This window comes from Oncorhynchus nerka, linkage group LG2 (genome assembly GCF_034236695.1).
Source record: "Oncorhynchus nerka isolate Pitt River linkage group LG2, Oner_Uvic_2.0, whole genome shotgun sequence".
Classification (NCBI taxonomy): domain Eukaryota; kingdom Metazoa; phylum Chordata; class Actinopteri; order Salmoniformes; family Salmonidae; genus Oncorhynchus; species Oncorhynchus nerka.
Genome location: NC_088397.1, coordinates 76,016,380 through 76,032,066, shown reverse-complemented (window position 1 = coordinate 76,032,066; position 15,687 = coordinate 76,016,380). Strand labels below are relative to the sequence as shown.

Here is a 15,687-nt window from a genome sequence, read left to right as displayed (position 1 = left end):
CGCTGAAATGTTGCGTGATTTTTAACAGAATGTTTGAAAAAGTAAGGGGTAGGCTTAAGTGGTTGAGCCGCGACTCTCACCGCCGACCTCGGACTGAGGACCCTCGCCACGGGTCCCAAATGGACGGGAGATTCCGGCAGCGCCGGACGGACGGGAGATTCCGGCAGCGCCGGACAGGTGGGGCACTCCGGCAGCGCAAGACAGGCGGGAGACTCCAGCAGCGCCAGACAGGCGGGAGACTCCAGCAGCGCCAGACAGGCGGGAGACTCCAGCAGCGCCAGACAGGCAGGAGACTCCAGCAGCGCCAGACAGGCGGGAGACTCCAGCAGCGCCGGACAGGTGGGAGACTCCGGCAGCTCCGGAGTGAAGGGCGATTCTGGCATCGCCTGCATGACAGGCAGCTCTGGCAGCTCCTGGCTGACTGACGGCTCTGGCAGCTCCATGCTGATTGATGGCTCTGACCCTGGGGCGACCCACAATTGGCCTAGCGTCGTCCGGGTTAGGGAGGGTTTGGCCAGTAGGGAAATCCTTGTCTCATCGCGCACCAGCAACTCCTGCAGTGCGCGCTAACCAAGGTCGCCAGGTGCACGGTGTTTCCTCCGACACATTGGTGCGGCTGCCTTCCGGGTTGGATGACGCTGTGTTAAGAAGCAGTGCAGCTTGGTTGGGTTGTGTATTGGAGGACGCATGACTTTCAACCTTCGTCTCTCCCGAGCCCGTACGGATGCCACGAAATTGGATATCACGAAAAATTGGGGAGAAAAAGGGGTAAAAAAATAAATAATAATATTTAATAAAAATTAGAACATTTTTGACTTGCGTTTTTCTGGATTTTTTTGTTGTTGTTATTCTGTCTCTCACTGTTCATAAAACCTACCATTAAAATTATAGACTGATCATTTCTTTGTCAGTGGGCAAACGTACAAAATCAGCAGGTGATCAAATACTTTTTTCCCTCACTGTATGTCTTTGTTAACCACTCAACACAGAATAGTGCACTCCTTCAAATCATTTGGAGAAAATATCCTTTATATTTTATTCAGCTATGTTCAATTGTATTCTTCATACTATAGAATAATGCCATGGAATTATAAGCAAATCTTGTCTGCTAAATGAACTAGTGTAGCACACAGCCGTATGGCATAGCCAGATTAGGACCTAACACAAGGACAACTCAGATTATGCTATTCTGTTCTTCTGAAATAGATTACATTTCTCCATATCTTGCTTCTTCAGACCTGTCTAAAATAAATCATGGATATTTTGTGAAGGTGTAGGCTAAATTACATGGATTTATTAGACATTTTAAAATGTAGATGTTCCAAAGGTCTGCATCAGTGGCTTGTAGAAGCCAGGAGATTCTAAATATGTTTATGTTAATTAATGGTCAATTACCATCATTACGACAGTTATTTGCTTGACTATCACCAGCTGACAAAATGTTGTGACCGCCACAGCCCTATATGCGGTCGTCTCAACTTCCTTTAGCTGGAGACAGGCACTCATCCAGTAGTCCCTCTGAATACACATACACACACACATTGGGGGAAACACACACACATACACACACATACACTGCTGTATATCACTGGTGTAAAAGAGCAGTTCTGGTAAGAGTTGTAACACCATGTGACTCCTCCTCAGTGTGTGAGTTCTGTTCTCTCCTTTAAGAGGTCAACATTGACACCCTGTGGCCACACTACTGTACATGTCAGTGAGACAACATGACATCGTAAGCAGCGGAAATACACAACACTGTGTGTGTGTTTGATGTAGGACTTTTTGCCTGAAAAGGTTGTCATCACTCACTTATTCCCCAACCACAGGCCATCATGTTGTAACAAAATAACTGTCTTCTCCTCTCCGGTGGTGCATCCTTTTCGTGGCTGTTTATTTACCACCACAGACAGATGCCGGCACTAAGACTGCACTCAGTCACCTGTATAAGGAAATAAGCAAACAGGAAACCATTCACCCAGAGGCGGCGCTCCTAGTGGTCGGAGATTTTAATGCAGGGAAACTTATATCAGTTCTACCTCATTTCTATCAACATGTTAAATGTGCAACCAAAGACAAAACATATTTATATCACCTGTACTCCACACACAGAGATGTGGTCAAATCTCTCTCTCGCCCTCCATTTGGAAAATCTGACCATAATTCCATCCTCCTGATTCCTGCTGAAAAGCTCAAAAAAATGTTTTTTAGCGCCTCTCTCCTCTCTCCTGACTCCTAATCAACACGTGGTTTAGGTCTGAGGACATTCTGAGTGTGTGGCTCTCAGGAGTCAGTAAGACAACCAGCAGTGGTCTTATATTGTCTAGCTGCAGGCTAATTCAACTGAAGTCCTGCCACAGTTTAAAGAGCAACTGTAGGCAATAAACAACTTCTCTGATAGGCATTTTCTATGTGGCATCGATATTTGTCAGAAACATTTATTCTTGTGTCACAATTGACTACAATGTGTAAATAGGTTAATTTTGGTCATAAAGTCAGTCATGTCCAAAACAGAGATTTGATAGTGATTTAAAAAAAAATGTATGTCATGGAATGAAGGGTACAGTAATAGTTTTCCTTGAGTTAGGTTTATTTCAATCCTGCCCAACAGCCCACAGCTGGCAACACCCAAGTAATCATCAATTCAGAGGACAGCTGCCATCGAACCGATGCCCATGGTGAATTTGGTTTGACATTGGATATCCCTATGGGGCTAGTTAGGGACCATCAGTAAATTAGACAATGTACATGGGACAATATTTTAAATGCCAATAGCTCCAAATTTCAATGACTTTAAAACCTCAAACAAACAATACATTTTTGAAATTCATAGAAAAATACTGGAAACATTTAATGAGACAACTAAAAGATGTGCAACATGAAAATATTGTCCGATTTACATTGTATAATTTATATTTGGTCCCTAAATAGCCCCAGGCTATCCAAAGTCAAATAAACCTTGCCACGGTTGAAGCTAATTGGCGAAATAAGTTGGCTAGCTTGCTAGCTAGTCTAGGCTACTTCCAAACAAGACCTGGTCAGACGGTTTAAGTTATCTAGAAGGGTGAGTGACTAACTGTGTACTGTTTTGGCAAAGTGAAATTACAAACACTTACCACCTTCGAACACACACACACGAGACACCCACATCAAAGCGCGCCTCCAAAACCCAAATCTGGTTCTCAGTCGCATTTTCTACTGAGGAGAATTGAAACCGAGGCTAAATCAAGAAGTTTAGCCCGCCTTTAACTGCAGCTCTTTGGTTTAGCTCTTTCCCACATAGTACCTACTCTCCCACTTCCCCCTACCCACTCTTACCCACCTAAAGGCTTTTTCAGAGCCCTCTTTCAGGACGTTCTATGGGAGATGTGTGAGGAGGCTAGACCTGAGCTAGGGTGCATCCCACGTCAAACCCTATTCACTTCTGACCAGGGCTCATAGGGCTCTGGTCGAAAATAGTGAACTATGTAGAGAATAGGGTGCCATTTGGGACGCAGCCCTAAACTCAACCATAGAGGGGTTTATATATAGAGAGGTTGGGAAATGACAGGAAAGCCAGTCAATAATCCCTGCACCTCTATTCTCCCCAGCTCACTGCTTGCTTTGTTTGGTTAGACCACTCAACCACTATGGGCTGAACCAGAAGGGCTTTGGATGAAAACATGGGCAGCAAGTGATGCCAAGAGCTCTTTTTTACGGGATAAAGCACAGCAATAAGTCAAGTGGCACTATCTAAAGGACAACGGCTGCTGTTCCCAATGTGGGTTTGTTGTCAGCTCTCCTCTCTAAAAGATGACTATAGAATCCGAATCTGGCTGAGCAGCAGAACATTCTTCCAGAAAATTAAGATTTTAATTGGTCTTTCAGGAGCTGGTATTGGGACATTTGGGCACTGGTGCCCTCATGGAAGGCATTCCCTCACACACACATACTGAAACACAGTCACGCACACACACAGTCTCACACACACACAGTCACACACACACACAGTCACACACACACACACACACACACACACACACACACACACACACACACAGTGTCACACACAGTCACACACACACAGTCACACACACAAACACAGTCACACACACACAGTCACACACACACACACACACAGTCACACAAAACACACACAGAAAACACACACACACACACAGTCACACACACACACACACACAGTCACACACACACAAACACACAAACACACACACACACACAGTCACACACACACACAGTCACACACACACACACACACAGTCACACACACACACACACACACAAAACACAGAAGGCCTCTATTCATGGGAGCGACAAGAGCAGTATTCTTCTTCCTCTCTGTCATCCATCATCTCCCAGGTCCTAGGTCTTTGTCTGTGTGTCCTAACCTGGATAGTGGTGCCAAGCTTAGACCACCAGGCTACCCTGCTGCCCAGGCAACCTCTACCCAGTGCCAAGATCACCAGGTTGGGCATGGTCTTGCCAGTCAGCAGCCAAACCATGGAGCTCTGACAGGCCTGTGCCACCCCTCCTCACTATATGAGCATGCTAGAAAGGATGGAAGTATGGTGCTTTCTACCGACAAAATGTTTTTTTATCACCAACCCTAAACCCTAACTTTATATCCTTACTGCTAACCAGCCCCTAACCCCCAATCTTAAATGAAGAACAAAAATCTCAGGATACTGCTAAACAATTCAGAAAACATAGAGACAAAAATTGACTACTCCACTTAAAACCAACTTACACCAGTAGAACAACCACTGCAATTACACTCTAGCTACGACACTGATAACACTCCCACCCAGACAAGTCCCAGACCAGCCAAATGCTCCTGAGTGGAGCAGTGGTCTAAGGCACTGCATCTCAGTGAAAGAGGCGTCACTGCAGTCCCTGGTTCGAATCCAGGCTGCATCACATCCGACCGTGATTGGGAGTCCCATAGGATAGCGCACAATTGGCCCAGCGCCGTCCGGGTTTGGCTGGGGTAAGCTGTCATTGTAGATAACAATTTGTTCTTACCTGACTTGCCTAGTTAAATAAAAAATAAATTAAAGTCCTGGTCCTCTGGCTCTGAGGAGTGGTTAAGGCCATAGTGTCATTAAACAGTGGCACTGTCAGGGGGTAATCTGAGACCCCACCCTGCTTTCATCCCCTCTGTAGAGCCTCTCTCTCTCTCTAAGGACAATGGTGGCGCATGGCTAGCTGCCTCTATAGAGCCTCTCTCTCTAAGGATAATGGTGGCTCATGGCTAGCTGCCTCTCTCTCTCTAAGGATAATGGTGGCTCATGGCTAGCTGCCTCTATAGAGCCTCTCTCTCTCTCTAAGGATAATGGTGGCTCATGGCTAGCTGCCTCTGTAGAGCCTCTCTCTAAGGATAATGGTGGCTCATGGCTAGCTGCCTGACGCTAATAAGCACCTTAGTATTTCCTTTCGGCCTATAGATATACAAGCAGGCTACAACTAACACCAAGATAGATGCAGGGGAAGTCCTCAAATGAGAGAGGAAGGAGAGACTTACATGAAACTTTTTTTTTGAAAAACAGAAAAAAATTAACCCCATATAATGATGATTGCTGACTAGTAAAATTGGAGTTTTAATGATGCATGTGGAACTTGGGGTTAGCGACCAAATCCTTATCTGAAGGGTTAGCATTGGGATAAACAGTTAGCTGGCCTGAAAGCATCAAAATGAAAGGGACAGCATGTGGGTTATGTGTTAGCCACCGAATCATTGTTGAACATTAGCGATGGAGTGTTGTTGTGCTCCTGTTGCAGTGCTAGCCAGATTGGAATGAACATAAGCACAGGCACACAACCCCCCCCCCCCCCCCCATCAAAACCACATGGTGAACTCAGTTTGACTGTAGTAAAATGTTTTTGATAAAAACGGCCTAGCAAGCAGCCTAGCCACCTGATAATGTGAGAGGAAAGGAGAGAGCAGACCATGGCTGTTTAAAGACAGATAGGTCCCAGACTCAGGGTAAACACTACAGTAAATCTGCATCCCAAATGGCTCCCTATTCCTAATATAGTGCCCAGGGCCCTGGTTCAAAGTAGGGCACTATGTAAGGAATATGGTGCCATTTGGGACACCACCTAAAGCAGACAAATGAGAGGGACACCTGGTACTACACTCCACACCTGCACACTGGTTGGGCCCTATTCAATAATAATAATCACTAACCAAGCCTCCAGCATAGGACTAAAATAACACTCACCCAGTCCATTGGAAAGCTTTTTGCAAACAAGGTTTTTTTCTGTTTGGTTAAAACTGCAATATGTAACTTTTTTGAGCGACCAACTAAATTCACATAGAAATGTGAGTTTAGAACGGTCATTCTCATTGAAAGCAAGTCTAAGAAGCGTTTGATCTGTTCTATGTGCAATATTTCTATGCCCCCTGTTCTTCAGTTTCGTTTTTACGTCTTTTACTTCCAGTTTTGTACACCAGCTGCAAACAGCTGAAAATATAATATTTTTGGTTATGTAAAATATATTTCACAGCTGTTTAGATGGTACAATGATTCTCTACACTATACTTCCTTGTTTTGTCACATACACTGAAATTAGGCAAACTATTAGAATTTTAGCAACCAGGAAATGGTGGAGCAATTTCTGCATAGTGCACATTTCAGTAAATTAATGCAAATATGTGTCCTTGCAGGGAATTAGGAATGAGGTTCTTGAATTTTCCAGGAACTGGTGAACAGTTGTTGTTTTTTTTACCTTAAACTGAGTTTTCTTGTATGTGTTGTGTATTGTTATGTGCTTTGCGTGTCTGCTATGTATGTCCTACGAAGCATAATGTGTCCTCTATGTAGTCAATTAATGTTTACATAAGGTTGTTGATCCATTGGGAGATAAACCTGCCTCCATACATCAATCAGATTACTACCATCACCTACCATCTAGACATCTCATGTCTGCAATCACACCTACACACACCTGCACACACACACCTACAGTTACCACCTCAACTCACACACATACACTCACACACAGCAACTGTACCCCCACTTACACTCACACACAAACTTTATGATGCACATTTTGTACACATCCATCCCAATCTAAATACAGTATATACACACGCATTCACATATAAGTTCACTAGTCACACCGTACAGGCATGGTTTCATTTCTCCCTTCACATGAGCAGCACTCTGACTGCACACGGTACACAGAACACACTTCACTCGCACAACAGGCACACGCGCACACACACCCCAGATCAGAGAGCATGGCTACAGGGAAACAACAGAACGGAGGAAGAAATCCAGAGAGATGAAAAGAAAAATACCTCCCTTTTATCTGTCTCAGAGCAAAAGAGAATGAAGAGCATGTGCTGTCCATACCTTGCAGTTTCCTTTCTCTCTTTTCTGTCTGTATCCCTCCTTCTCTTTGTGTTCTCCTCAGTGAGTCTGAAGTCTTCCTCTTAGTAATCTCCTACAGCGTGGAGAGGCTTGGCTGGAAGGGGGCGGAGGAGAGAGAGAGAGAGAGTCAGTCAGTCTGCACAGAAGCCAGAGAATGGAAATCTGCAGGGCAGAGGAGAAACATGAAACCACCAGTGGTCCTGAAACAATGATCTCTCCTTCCCTCCCTCTCTTTTCCCTTTCCCTCCCTTTTACCCCCTTCGCTCGCTCCCATCTTCTCTCCCTTTTACCGCACTCTCTCTCTATATCTGTCCCCTCTCTTCTCTCTCTCTTCCTCTTTATATCTCTCCCCTCTCCCTTTTACCTCTGTCTCTCTATTCCCCCTCATTCTACTCGTCCTTTTCCTCCAATTCTTCATCTGATCATTTACTGGAACTTATGTTCATCTCTCCTCTACCTTTCACTCTGCCCTTCTTTTCTCCCTCTTTTCTTTCTCTTCTTCTCTCCTCTCATGCTCCTTTCCTTCTCATCCCCGTCTCCCCTACCTGCCTCTCTTCATCCTTGTCATGTCCTTCCATCTTCCTTACGCCTACACCTCACCCCCCCCTCCTTCCTTCCTCCCTCCCTCCCTCGTTTCAAACTGAACCCCTCACTTGGTCGTTTTTTCTTCCTACAGTTTGACCAATAACAATGTATAGACTTTAAAAGAGTTCTGCATTTTCCCTGGAGCCTGACAAAATATCACCACCACTGTAGGCTCAAATCAGACTCAATATTTCTCCACCAGAGTGTGTGCGTGTTTTATTCAGGGTTGTTAAACTGGAGGTGTTAAGGTGAGTCAGTGTTATTCAGAGGAGGCTGATGCCAGACACGTGTGTTGAGGGCGCCCTCAGGTAGAGAGAGAGAGAGAGAGTGAAAGAGAAAGAGCTTAATGGATCACAAATATCTTGAGCTGGGTTGTAAGTCGCTCTGGATAAGAGCGTCTGGATAAGAGTGTCTGCTAAATGACTTAAATGTAAATGTAAATGTTCGTATTGGACTAGACTGCTCTTCTAAAGCAGTGTTTTCAATAAAAATCAAATCTGAATCCAGTTTCACTCCCAAGGAGTTGAGACAGTTTCACTCCCAAGGAGTTGAGACAGTTTCACTCCCAAGGAGTTGAGACAGTTTCACTCCCAAGGAGTTGAGACAGTTTCACTCCCGAGGAGTTGAGACAGTTTCACTCCCGAGGAGTTGAGACAGTTTCACTCCCGAGGAGTTAAGACAGTTTCACTCCCGAGGAGATGAGACAGTTTCACTCCCGAGGAGATGAGACAGTTTCACTCCCGAAGAGTTAAGACAGTTTCACTCCCGAGGAGATGAGACAGTTTCACTCCCGAGGAGATGAGACAGTTTCACTCCCGAGGAGTTGAGACAGTTTCACTCCCGAGGAGATGAGACAGTTTCACTCCCGAGGAGATGAGACAGTTTCACTCCCGAGGAGATGAGACAGTTTCACTCCCGAGGAGATGAGACAGTTTCACTCCCGAGGAGATGAGACAGTTTCACTCCCGAGGAGATGAGACAGTTTCACTCCCGAGGAGTTAAGACAGTTTCACTCCCGAGGAGTTGAGACAGTTTCACTCCCGGGGAGTTGAGACAGTTTCACTCCCGAGGAGAGGAGACAGTTTCACTCCCGAGGAGTTGAGACAGTTTCACTCCCGAGGAGATGAGACAGTTTCACTCCCGAGGAGATGAGACAGTTTCACTCCCGAGGAGATGAGACAGTTTCACTCCCGAGGAGATGAGACAGTTTCACTCCCGAGGAGATGAGACAGTTTCACTCCCGAGGAGATGAGACAGTTTCACTCCCGAGGAGATGAGACAGTTTCACTCCCGAGGAGATGAGACAGTTTCACTCCCGAGGAGTTAAGACAGTTTCACTCCCGAGGAGTTGAGACAGTTTCACTCCCGGGGAGTTGAGACAGTTTCACTCCCGAGGAGAGGAGACAGTTTCTCAAGATGTGTTTTAGAACACAACCACACACTTACATATATACACATTCACACAGACACACAGTGTACACAATGTCATAAAAGAGAAATATCAGTCATACAGTTAATTCATTAGAGACCATTTTGTTCTCACGTCACAGTTCTTTTTCACTACATGATACTGTAGCTACAGTATGTTGCGGGTTGTGTGTGTGCTTGAGCGTTCACTCAGAAACTCCTCTGTGTGTGTCTACTGACTCCACTCACTGACGGCCACAAGACAAATTGATAACTACACAATAACAAATCTACTACAGATAGCTATGTAGTTTTATGTATGTAGTTATAACCTAGATATAAACTCTACTGTAGTTTATGTATGTAGTTATAAACTAGATATAAACTCTACTGTAGTTTATGTATGTAGTTATAACCTAGATATAAACTCTGCTGTAGTTCTATGTATGTAGTTATAAACTAGATATAAACTCTACTGTAGTTCTATGTATGTAGTTATAACCTAGATATAAACTCTACTGTAGTTCTATGTATGTAGTTATAAACTAGATATAAACTCTGCTGTAGTTCTATGTATGTAGTTATAAACTAGATATAAACTCTACTGTCGTTTATGTATGTAGTTATAACCTTAGATATAAACTGATGCTATATAGGCTTGTGTTCCTGTTTCTGAGAAACATTCCAAGTTGATAGATGCAACACAATTACATCACTCACATTGCACAGCTATACAACACCATAACAGCGTGATCAACCCCTTTCTCCGGCCTGCAGGCCAGTGAACCTGAGGCTAATAGGTCAAGGGTGAAGTGATGACAGACTCTTTAATGGAAACATACTGCAACCTGGAAAACAGGAGCTACAACCCACACACACACACATCACATGCATGCAATCGTACAGACACACTCACGTACTCACACACACACACACAAATAGCATTTCTGTTGAGATAATTCTGATTATTTCAGAGTCAGAAAGTTTATATAGATGTAGAAGTTGGAACTATCTGAGCTACATATAAATGCTGGTCAGTGTAGTAGTCAGTGTTTCATTACTAGGAACTCCTGCTAGAATAGTGTAAACCCATACACCATCACAGCTGGATGCACGGTAGAACACAAGTCTTACGCCAGTAGTTTACAGTCACACACTTGCACGCACACACCTACACATGTTCTAGTTCTAGTTCTCTCCCTTTCTCCCTCACTCTCTCTCCCCCTCTCTCTCTCTCCCCCCCCCCCCCCCTCTCTCTCTCTCTCCCCTCTCTCTCTCTCTCTCTCTCTTTGTTATTTCCACTCTCTACCCCCCTCTCTTGAAGGTGTGTCAGCAAAATTGCTGCCATAGTCTTCCCTCCTCTCCTCCACCTCCCACTCTCCTCTCTACCTGGCTGTGGTAGACTGTAGCGAGAGTATAAAGGCTCCATTCTTCACTCTTCAGATGGGGGTTAACCACGATCACTGACACCGACACCTGGTTTGTCTCAATAGTCTATGGTGGCTTATTATCCGTGTCCTCTCCTGGTCTGATAGAAATGAACAGGTTCAATAACAAATCTCCAGCCTCATTGATTTTACCTATAAAAACTATTTTGAGGAGTATATAGTATGTGTGTGTGAAGAGGAGAGACACGTGGGGATGTGTAGAGATTATGAACCACCCAGTACAGACATAAACACACAGACACATTTACATACACACTGACAGCTGACACATGCTACATATTTACTCTAAGTTATATCATTAACCATACACTCTTAGAAAACAAGGTGCTATCTAGAATATACAATGATTCTTTGACTGAACCCTTTGAAGAAGCCTTTTTTGTTCGAGGTAGAACATTTTACACAGAGGGTTCTACATGGAACCCAAAAGAGCCCTACCCCCAAACCAAAAAGGGTTCTACCTAGAACCAAAAAGGATTCTCCTATGGGGACAGCCATTTTTCTAAGAGGGTATTCTGCATAGATGATTTGATGTTCTGGCCTTGGGCATAGGCACGGGACATACATCACATCGAACATGGGGAAGGTTTTCAAAAAACACACACACACATACTGCTTTCTAGGCAATGACAAACACACATGTCATTGTAAAAAAATATATTTTGGTGAAAGAGGGAGGAACAGGATACCCTGCACCCACACTACACAACAGACCACAATAACCAAAACTTGGTAATTAACTACAATGACCATAATCCATTACATGCCTATTACATGCCAATTTGTCTGGTCGGTGTGGGACAGACACGAAGAGAACGCGCGATTGAGAGAGATAGAGAGCAGTTGCTTTGTGAGATATCTCTACCTGAAAATACACGATTTAATTTGATTTCTTAGTGACTGACAGCTCAACAGTCATAAAATAATGCCTTATTTACTTTGAAGTGTGAGGACAGACGCTGGGAGACGAGAAGCAAGTACAGGGAGTGAACATTTAATGAATAACGGACATGAAACGAAACAAGGACAGCGTCTGGACATCTAATGAAACCCTGGCCATTTAGGGAAACATAACAACAATAATGCTGACACGGGATGAAACTGAGGAATAGACCAATTAGGGGAGGCAATCAAAAATGTCATGGAGTACAGGTGAGTCCAATGAAGCGCTGATGGGCATAACAATGGTGACAGGTGGGTGTAATGATGGGCAGCCTGGCGCCCTCGAGTGCCAAAGGGGGGGGGGGTGGAAGCAGGCATGACAGTACCCCAGCCGGCTGAAGCGTGGGAGCGGGATGAGCTCGATGAGGCCTTGGAGCCCGACGAGCCGGCTGAGGCATGACGTGGGATGGGAGCCTGCCGAGGCAACAGAGGCAAGGAAACCTCTCGAGCCAGCTAAGGCGTGGAAACCTGACAAGCCAGCTGAGGCATCCCCGGTTCCTTCAGCCGTGGCACCCAGGCCCAACATCACCAATCAAAAAATATAAATAAATACTCCCTGATGCTTCCAATATGGTGTCAGCATTCTGTGAGGACAGACGCTGGGAGACGAGAAGCAAGTACAGGGAGTGAACATGTAATGAATAACGGACAGCATCCTATTTCACCTTTATTAAACCAGGTAGGCTAGTTGAGAAAGAGTTCTCATTTACAACTGCGACCTGGCCAAGATAAAGCAAAGCAGTGCGACAAAAACAACAACACAGAGTTACACATAGGATAAACAAATGTACAGCCAATAACACAATAGAAAAATCGATGTACAAGTGTGTGCAAATGTAGTAAGATTAGGGAGGTAAGGCAATAAATAGGCCATAGAGGTGAAATAATTACAATTTAGCATTAACACTGGAATAATACATGTGCAGATGATGATGTGCAAGTAGAGATAATGAGGTGCAAAAGAGCAAAAATAAAAAAAATAATAACAATATGGGGATGAGGTAGATAGGTGTGCTATTTACAGATGGGCTGTGATCGGTAATTTACAGCTATTTACAGGTACAGTGATCGGTAAGCTGCTCTGACAGCTGATGCTTACAGTTAGAGAGGGAGATATAAGTCTCCAGTTTCAGTGATTCGTTCCATTCATTGGCAGCAGAGAACTGGGAGGAAAGGCGGCCAAAGGCAAGGCTTTACCTAGCAAAGACTTATAGATGACCTGGAGCCAGTAGGTTTGGCAACGGATATGTAGTGAGGGCCAGCCAACAAGAGCATACAGGTCACAGTGGTGGGTAGTATATGGGGCTTTGGTGACACAACGGATGGCACTGTGATAGACTACATCCAATTAGCTGAGTACAGTGTTGGAGACAATTTTGTAAATGACATCGCCAAAGTCAAGGATCGGTAGGACAGTCAGTTTTACGAGGGTATGTTTGGCAGCATGAGTGAAGGAGGCTTTGTTGAGAAATAGGAAGCTGATTCTAGATTTAATTTTGGATTGGAGATGCTTAATGTGAGCCTGGAAGGAGAGTTTACAGTCTAACCAGACACCTAGGTAACTGTAGTTGTCCACATATTCTAAGTCAGAACCGTCCAGAGTAGTGATGCTAGTCGGGCGGGCGGGTGCGACAGCGATCGGTTGAAGAGCATGCATTTAGTTTTACTAGCATTTAAAAGCTGCTGGAGGCCACGGAAGGAAGTGTTGTATGGCATTGAAGCTCGTTTGGAGCCAGATGTATACAGAATGGTGTCGTCTGCGTAGAGGTGGATCAGAGAATCACCCGCAGCAAGAGCGACATCATTGATATATACAGAGCAACGTGTCAGCCCAATAATTGAACCCTGTGGCACCCCCATAGAAACTGCCAGAGACCCAGACAACAGGCCCACCGATTTGACACACTGAACTCTATCTGAGAAGTAGTTGGTGAACCAGACGAGGCAGTCATTGAGAAACCAAGGCTGTTGAGTCTGCCGATAAGAACGCTGGATGGATTTAGGTCTGTAATAATTTGGGTCTAGAGTGTCTCCCCCTTTGAACAGGGGGATGACTGCGGCAGCTTTCCAATCTTTGGGGATCTCAGACGATACGAAAGAGAGGTTGAACAGGCTAGTAATTGGGGTTACAACAATTTCGGCGGAACATTTTAGAAAGAGAGGGTCCAGATTGTCTAGCCCAGCTGCTTTGTAGGGATCCAGATTTTGCAGCTCTTTCAGCATATCAGCTGTCTGGATTTGTGTAAAGATAACGACAATAATGCTGACACAGGGATGAAACTATGGAATAGACAGATATAGGGAAGGAAATGAAAAACGCTATGGAGTAGAGGTGAGTCTAATGAAGCGTTGATGCGCATAACGATGGTGACAGGTGTGGGGGAGCGGGAGCAGGCGTGACACGAGGAACTACTAAAATAGTGATTTTGTTAGACAGCATATGCAGTAGCTCTATAGAGATGAGATTACTTGGAATTAAATAATAAAGTAATCAAATAAAACAAATGTAATATACACAGCAACAAATGGCTAATAAGTTCTAAGTAGTAATGGAGAGTCACTACCATAATGGGACTTGTTTCAACTGTTTTATACTGTGTTGTTACAGCATTCAACCCACATAATGCATAGTGCATTTGATTCAATGTTTAAAAACATAATCAAAACTGAAAACTGCAATTATTTTTTAATAATCAAACCAAAACCGAACCGACCTCAAAAAGCACTAATCGCTCAGCACTAAATACTTCTATTGTACTACTTTGACTGTAATATTACTACTGCTATACTACTACTGTAATACTACTACTGCTATACTACTACTGTTGTAATGCTACTACTGTAATACTAATGTAAAACCACTACTAAAATATTGCTACTCTACAAATATTACTGTAATACTACTGCAATACTTCTGTTGTAATATAAACTACTGTAATACTACTACTGTAAAACTCGTGTTACAATATTACTACTGCTATACTACTGTTGTAATACTACTACTGCAATACTAGTGTTGCTTCTACTGTAACACTACTGCTGTAAAACTACTACTGCAATACTATTACTGTAATTCTACTGTAATACTACTACTACTATACTACTACTATGCATTGTAATATGAACTCATAGACTGAGGGAGATGGAAACTTAAATGGTCCTGGTTCAAAGTCTACAGCCTTTCTGAAAACATACTTTAGCAAATGCTTTTTATGCAATACTTTGGTGTGTGTGTGTGTGTTTGCCAAAAGTGCCAAAGAGGGATGTGTATAAATCTACATATTAATGAGCAGGGTGTTGTTGCCAAGCAACAGTCATCACCTTGGAGAGCCCACACCCACTGATCGGCACTGGATTGGCACTAGCCTGGCCAGAACTCGTGTGTGTGTGTGTGTGTGTGTGTGTGTGTGTGTGTGTGTGTGTGTGTGTGTGTGTGTGTGTGTGTGTGCACTCATGCAAATGTCTATCTCTCCATCCCCACCTCTCTCTCCATCTTACCAGAGAAACCTTCTCTATGAGACCAGGGACATTACTAAATGAGGCCAGAGCAGTGTGATGTGTCTCTATGGAGCTGATTGACATTTACAGTACATAGATGGACAGACATGGCCTCAAACACTGGAAAAGGCTGAATCTGCCTCCTTTCCTCTCAGCCTTTCCCACGACACTAACGGAGGATGGACTGGCTACAACTGGATAAAAAAGCAGACAGAAAGAGAGGGAGGGAAACAGAGAGAGAAAGAGAGAGGGAAAAGGAAGGGAGAGATGAATACAGAGAGAGAGCGAGATAGAGAGAGAAAATAGAGAGTATTTTGCTTTGCAGAACATAGGGTGAGACCGGACAGGGAAGTAATCTGGCAGTGATGCTGTGTTGATCCACTACGACCCAGCACTGAAAGGTCTTCTGGGAAGATGTTTGGAAGCACCATCGT

At 44.2% G+C, this 15,687-nt stretch overlaps 1 protein-coding gene across 3 annotated transcripts in view; it reads right to left on the bottom strand.

The window, feature by feature from the left end:
* Positions 1–15,687, bottom strand: part of LOC115121843 (pleckstrin homology domain-containing family A member 6-like) — a 340,805-nt gene that overhangs the window by 288,133 nt on the left and 36,985 nt on the right. For all 3 annotated transcript variants that reach the window (XM_065002730.1, XM_065002729.1, XM_065002731.1), the window contains exon 2: positions 7,356–7,467. The gene's annotated coding sequence lies outside the window, so the exon portion shown is untranslated. The remainder of the gene's footprint in view (positions 1–7,355; positions 7,468–15,687) is intronic.